This window comes from Castanea sativa, chromosome 1 (assembly GCF_040712315.1).
Source record: "Castanea sativa cultivar Marrone di Chiusa Pesio chromosome 1, ASM4071231v1".
Taxonomy (NCBI): Eukaryota; Viridiplantae; Streptophyta; class Magnoliopsida; order Fagales; family Fagaceae; genus Castanea; species Castanea sativa.
In genome coordinates this window covers 25,095,437-25,103,149 of record NC_134013.1, presented here as the reverse complement: position 1 = coordinate 25,103,149, position 7,713 = coordinate 25,095,437, and the positions used below count along the sequence as shown (strand labels likewise).

General features: G+C 34.7%; 1 pseudogene; it reads left to right on the top strand.

The window, feature by feature from the left end:
• The first annotated feature begins 1,429 nt into the window (after positions 1-1,429).
• On the top strand, positions 1,430-5,114 carry LOC142623524 (putative glycosyltransferase At5g25310; annotated as a pseudogene).
• Positions 5,115-7,713: the final 2,599 nt, after the last annotated feature.

Here is a 7,713-nt window from a genome sequence, read left to right as displayed (position 1 = left end):
GGACACTCACTGATTTTAAACAGATTCGGAGGAAAGTTATTATAACCCATTTTGTGGCAATTCAAATGACCATTCACGGTCTTTCAATTTGGGATGGCAAAAATTGCCCAACTCATGGGTACCTAACCCGACCCTAATGAATCAGGTAAAACCTGACCCGTGAAGTAAATGGGGCAGGTTTGGGTTTTGAAAAACCCAACCCGTAGCGAGTTCAGGTCAGGTGCGGGTATTATGCATACCCGCTTCGAACACGACCGTATACATATATTATATTAAAAAAAATTAAAAAAAAACCCTAACTATAAATACTAACTATCTCTAACCCTAGTCTAAATCCCTCATTCTCACCACTTACTCTCAACTCTCAAAGTCTTAGCCGCCTCCCTCTCCCTCACTCTCACTCTCACTTTCACTTGCTACTGCTCCCTTCTCCACCTTGTCATCGTCGATCCCTCCTCCACCTCAGCGATCCATCGTCACTACCTCCTTCATCGCACCCCTTACTCCTCCATTTCGCCATAGATGCTGCTCTCTCCTCCCTGCCTCTCTCACCGAGCCGCTCACTCCTCCACCTTGCTATAGACGCCGCTCCCTCCTCCCTGCTCCCTCACCTCACCTTGATTGGAAAAAGGAGGGATTTTTGTTGGGTTTTCTAGGTTGTGGTTTTGTCTTTGGATTTTTGGAGGGACTAAAATAATGGTAGCTTTTGGGTTGTAAAGGGCAAATCAATTGCTGTTTTGTGTTGGTGTAAATGGAAAAATGAAGGATTTTTATGTATTTGGGTTATGTATTTAGGATTTTTGTATTTTGGTTTGTGATTTTTATGTATTATTTCATTGTCAAATGTATTTTGAAGGTTATGTATTTAAGATTTCTATATTTGGGTTTGAGATTTTATGTATTATTTCATTGTCAAAAGTATTTTGAAGGTTATAGGAATTCTATATTTGGATTTGTGATTTTGAAAAGGAAAATGAGAAATCTGAAATTAAATTATTGTAGATTTGTGTGATTTTGCTGTCAAATGATAGTGATTGTTATTTTTAATTTTATAAATTGGGCCACGACAGGGACTTCAAATTGGGCCCTAAAGGAGCATGGCAAGCAGGGCTTGCGGGGCTCGTAGGGGCGGGTATGGGGGTAAGAAAAAAATTTGTTTAGTTAATAAGGCAGGTTTGAGTTACGGGTGGCAGGGCGGGTTCGAGGATAAAGAAACCCACCCCAAATCCAACCCATAGCCATTCCTACTTTCAATCAATGACCTATTTAATGTCCATTTGACTTGTTTAAAATACTTAATGAAGTTATGTGATTAAGGTACACGTGGATCATCACATGAGTTATTTAAAAGTCATTTGGCTTGTTTAAGTTACTTATAAGATTAAAGCCCATGTGGCTCTTCCAAACTTTTTTTTTTTTTACTTAAAGAATGTTTATTAATGTATTAGCATGGAGGGATCGGACTGAGAAGAAGAACACAAGTTCTTTTAATACATGGAAAGATATAATAATTCCCAAGAATGTTGATGATAGAATGACTAAAATTGGGGATACCCTTCTCCGGCCTCTACCTTTATCAAAGCAAAGGTACTTGGCAAACTATATAGGTCATGCACAAGAAAAGGTTGGTTGCCTTCAATTGATAGAGCTTGCCAAGAAATTTCTAGACAAGGTATGTCATCATCTATGACTTTTTCAACTTTTAAATGAAGTAATCTGGTTATGGATGCCTTTCTGCACTATTAGGCTAAGGCTTTCTACAAGGGTAGGGAAGTTGGGTCTAGCTCTCTCTATGGGATTCCCCTGGAACTAGTTTGTACACAAGACCAAACACTCTAAACAAAGTGAATATATATACGTATATGTATATAGTAACAGCAGAATAACTGTTAGTTTGAGAATGTTAGCAGCAGAAATAAATAATAATAGCAGCAAACATAATAACAAAAAGTAAAAGTGTTTTCCACAATATACATACTAAAAAGGGGCCCAAACTCCAACTTACTTAACCATATTACCCTACAAAGCCATAAAGTTATGTATTTTGGAGAATAGATTAGAATAGCTATCCTTCCAATTGAGATGACAAAGAATATGGTTTTAGATGAGGGAGGGAAAAGGTTGCCTAGTGATACATGTTAGGTCTACCGTGTATACTCTACTTTCTTAACTCTCTATTCTCTTTTACATTTCACTTTATTTTCCTCTTTCTCTCTTCTTTCACTTTCAACTCATTGTTTCTAACTTCCTATTCAGATTGCTTAGTATGCTTTTCCTTGATTTTTGTGTTGTTCCTTCTTTTGACCTCTGTTCCTATCCTCATGATTGATGTTGTGTTCTTCTCTCATTCTTGTTGCCGTCTCTTTCATGCTCATGGGTACTATTCCTTTTATACCCAAGATCAATCCTAGGTGATTTCCCTTTTTTGCCCTTGCTTTCCACCAACCATTTTGTCTGCCAAAGGCACTCAGCACATTCTAGCCATATAAAGGTTGGTTCACTCCCATTATCTTCTGGCCGCTGGCAATGGGTTTAGTCTCATTACTTGCTTAGCAACAAACTTCTTTTTGCTTTTGGGCAAAAGCCAATCCATCCGCAAAACCACTATTTTTCTCTTTCTCTTAATGACAAACCCTCATTAATCTCTCTTGTCCTCATTCTCTAACATGCATTAAATGGTTCCCACCAATTTCCTACCCATATTGGTAAATATGCTTTCCTAGCAAAGCATCTCCCAAAAGAGGTCTTGGCAAGATAACAAACTAGGTCTTTTCCCCCTTGCACCAAATCACACCCTCTATTCCTCTTCAGCTGTGGGCCCTACCTCCCTTGCATTGGCTGAGTTGCAAGTTGACAAGGCTTCAGCTGCTCCATTTCTCGTTCTTTAGCTTCTTCTTCTTCTTCTTCTTCATGCGTTTTTAGTGGCTTTTTATTTTGTCTTATTTCCTCTTTACGCGTTTCTTACCACTTTTGATTTTGTCTTGTTTCTTCATGTGTTTCTTGTCATTGTGGCTTTGCACGGTTTCACCTTACTTTACTTCCGCAGAATCAGAATTCATCCTTATCCCCTTATACAAAGGCATTATGGGCTTTCTGCCATATATTGGATTGGGCTTCCTAACCCATTTTGCTTTCTTTTCTCTTCATTTATTCACTACATTGGGTTGGGTCTGCTAATCCATTTGCTTCATTTTCTCTTCTTTTAACTCTGTTGGGCCTCACTTATTGGGCTTCATTTTTTCTCTTTACCTTTGGGTTTTTCTAATACCCATTTTACTTGTCAAGAAGGGTCTCCCATTACTCTTTTTTGTTCTCAACATTATTCTTCAAGAAGGGCCTCCTATTACACCACTCTCAAAAAGGGCCCGTGGGCTTACCTTTGTGCTTTATTTTGTTTCTCTAGCTTTAGGTTTTTCTAATTCCCATTTTACTCTTCAAGAATGGCCTCCTATTGCACCACTCCCAAAAGGGGCCCATGGGTCTACCTTTGGGCTTTATTTTTTTCATTCTCAAAATACTCTTCTTTTTTAGGCCATCACTTGGACCTTATTTGTGCATTCTCTTCTCCTTGGGCCTTTATAATATAGCCCAATTACTACCTCTTTATTCATACTCTAGCTCATCTCTTGGGGAGCTCTTGGATACAAATTTGCAAAAATGGGTATCAACACTGGTTCATTAAAATTTATATTGATAACCTATAGGGTTCTACACCCCTCTTTGGTTTCTTTGGGTAGTAATTTTTTGCTAAAGAAATCAAAAGAAAAACCTGTCTATTAGTTTGCCAAATTATCATTGTTCATGAGAATTCGGAAACACAAAAAGGCTTATATTATTATTTAATAATTAATAACACTAAGTAGTATCATGCTGATGCTAGTTTGTGTTATAAAAGAGAAAAAAAAAGTTTATATTCATAACGGAGGTGCTACTAGTGTTTGTTTAAGCTTAAAGTCAGCTTATTTTTAGCTTATTAGTTACAGTTTCTTAAAGCATCACCTTTTTTTTTTTTTTAATTTTAATGTGCAGCTCATTATTAAAATGGCTGGCATGAACTCACTTTTTGAAAACAAGCCAGAATTCAAGCCAATGAAATGGATATGTCAGTGTCTAGATTTAAGATTTCCATTTTAATTTATTACATTGTTTTTGGCATTGACTTTAATCTGTAACTTAATCAGTTAATTGCCTAGAATGCATAATGATCATGAGTTCTATGTATTTCCTTGATTAGGCAACATATTTATTTTTTCCCTATCCTGGTAATTTATGGGTGGGCACTGGTATTGGATACATTGATGTGCATAATCCTATACTGTCTCATTGGGCACTTTCTCTTGGAAATGCTAAATTATGAATGCTTTCAGTTCTTGTGTTCTTTTAAGAGATACAAAGTATGCATATTGATATTATAAACAGCCGGAATCTCCAGAGTTGAAGTTCAGTGGCCCTGACATACTGGGAAGGATAGAGTAATTTGAACACCTTCGAAATGCCAAGTTCTGCCTTGCCTCGCGTGGGGAGTCATCTTGGTCTTTTCGATATTATGAGTCGTACTTTGTGGTCTCTCTGGTTGTACATATACGCACTCCCGCGCCCACACACAGGTTGGCCAGTTGATACTTGAAGTAATGATGTTGTTTCTGCTGAACAGGAGTGTATACCAATGATAATATCGGATCAAGAAGAGTTGCCTTTCCAGAATGTCATTGATTACACACAGATATCAATAAAATGGCCATCCACTCAGACTGGTCCCCAACTGTTGGAGTACCTAGAATCTGTACCAGTACCAGGTCAAATTCAAGCTCCATTGTATATCATTGCTTGGCTTACAATCTCCTTCAATATGTTATAGCTCAAAGTTTGGGTTTTATTTTCAGACGAAGATATAGAGAGGATGATTACCCGTGGTAGACAACTAAGGTGTCTATGGGTTTATGCTCCCGAATCGGAGCCATGTTCAGCACTGCATGGGATTTGTGGGAACTTGTTCAAAGGAAAGTCAGCATTTTCACCAGTCAGCTGAGACATTCTGGCTACACAGCGGATCTATTGTAAATAGAAACCTTGTGGAATTCTCCCACTGGAAACCTCCAATGCTTTTGCCTTGATCATGGTTGGAGAAGACCCCTTTGCTTGCCTGTACCTGTTCTTTACAAAGCTAGACTTCATGTTTTATTCATGGCTATTAGTTTAATGCCTTTCACGTCGAGTGTAGATTTTCTCAGGTTGAGCATCCCCCTCTTTTTTCCTTCCTTTTCCTCTTTAATCTCTTTTAAATGTTATGTATAGACTATAGACATAAGTAGGTAGATTATATGGAAGAAATCATCGATGATTAAATCCCTATGTTCAATTCTGTATTGTCTCTTAGCAAGTTTTTTAACTTTTCTAACTGTATCATAATTGGCGTTCTCCCGTAATTTGTGGTTTGTGTAATTTTTTTTTTTGCCTCAAGGTACTCAGCTAATTTTTTGTTCTTTTTTTGGGATTCCTAGATGCTTTACTTGTAAATTTTGTATGCTTATATGGTATAATAAGCAACTATCATAGTGAATTAGAGAATCATTCTACATTTTTACACTTGGAGAAAGGATCTACTCCAATTAAATCCTCCAATTTTAGTCTAGATATTAATTGTGGTATTTAAAAAGTTCATGTAAGTCACATGTCCCACGTCTGGATTAAAGTGGGAGGGAATTAGAGGGTTTAAATAATATGGGATCTTATCCCCCTAAACCTTAATGTCACGTATGGTTTTCATTTTGCTTGCTTTTATATTTTTGGGTGTTCTACAAAATAGAAGGAAATCATTGATCAAAGCTCTAATGTAGCAAATTCTAATATTGAGAGACCATTTCTATTTTCCATTCACAATTCATGAGAGTGCTTGCAAAATTACCATTTATACAAGATTGTCTCCAATCAACAATCAATTCTCCAATTCTTCTAGGATCACACACTTTGCCACGATTTGTAGATAAGTCAACTTGTGATTGAATTACGCTACTTACACATGGGTCCACCACTAGTATTTAATGAAAAATAATCTAATTAATGTTTGCCACATGTTTAAATTGTATTAAAGTTTGTGATTCTAGACTTTTGTTAATTCCCTTGCCTTGTAGTGATCATTTGTTCTTTGTAGAACTCCTACAGTAATTCATATTGAGGGCAATTCTTCAATCGTTATTGCTTGTTATGTAAATCTTTACTCTTTTCAACTTATTCCAATTTTTAAAGAAAACTTTCTATTTAGGTCTCCATTTACTCAGTTTTCTCTTCTATTTTTATTTGCAATTCTCAATGTAAGTCTAATCTAGTTTGTATGACAATTTTTATTTAATTATTATAAGTGATTTTTTCTTAAAATTTTTTTCATTAGTTGGAGTATTAGTTAGAGTTTGGGGAGGGTTGAATCCTGAATTTTTTTTTTTTTAAAACACCTAGAATTTGGAGGTGTTAAATAATTAAACTACAAGATTCTAGAATTTTTATTTTTTCTTAGAAAAATTTTAGACTATTATAAGTGATCTAAACATTAGAAAGTTCATTGTCAACTAATAATTTACTACTCTCTAGTGAAGTGCAACCTATTTGATGGGAGCAAAATCTTGGATTGACGCCTATTATACCCCAATGACAATGCTTTGTTGTGTGGTTGTCTTCTTCTTTACATGAGAGAGAGAGAGAGAGAGACCTGTAATGAGAGAGAATCTTTTGATATAAATAATAAAAAAGTTAAAATGTTATCTAATATAAAAAGAATTGAAAAAGTGAGTACCAAAAACAAGTTTTTTTTCATTTCTTTTTAATGGCTATATAAAGAGTATTTAGATTGTCATAGGCTCTTAGCGTATTAAATTTTGCTTTAAAATAACAAAATTAAAAAGTTAGAATTTAGTTTGTCAAAATATATATATATATATATATATATATATATATATATATATATTGGATCTAGACTTTTATACAATTCTATAAATTCAACTATAAGATGAACAAATCCTTTTAATTCTTCAATTTTGGACACTTACTACAATCAAGAATGTTCTCCATTTCAAAACTTGTCCATTTCCTAGTCTAGATTAGATTTTATAAATTTAAAAGTGCATAATCTGTTATGTCTTTGACAATATTAAATAATGTGGCAATTTATAAACAACTAAATTCTAAAAATAGAATCTTGACAATAAAATGGATGAAAATAGACAATTTTTAAAATAGAGAGTGATCTAAAAATAATTTTTTTTGTTCAAATATTAGCTTGGACTTTTACAGTTTTACTTCCTCGTTGTCTAGGGTCATTTTATCATAAAACTCTTGACCGATCAAGAAACTGACTATCTCTCTATTTATATACATTTGTTCAACTCACTCAATTTCATAGTGTATTAATATGTCAAATAATTATGATTAGAGCAACATCACTTTCACTATTTCACAATAAATTTTAAATGACAGGTTGTTACGAGTAGACAAAAAAAAGTAATTTTAGCGATATAACACTTCTTTTTTTATTTATAAACCAATCATAACTTTTTTTTTCTTTATCCCAAATATGCACCAATCAAATCATAACTTGGCACAACAAAATCAAATAATTTTTTTTTATTTGATTAAAAAAAATTAAAATTTGAAAATAAGCAGCATTGATTAACTTGCCATGATGGTCATATTGCCCTTATTCCGTCCACATTCAGGACTAAA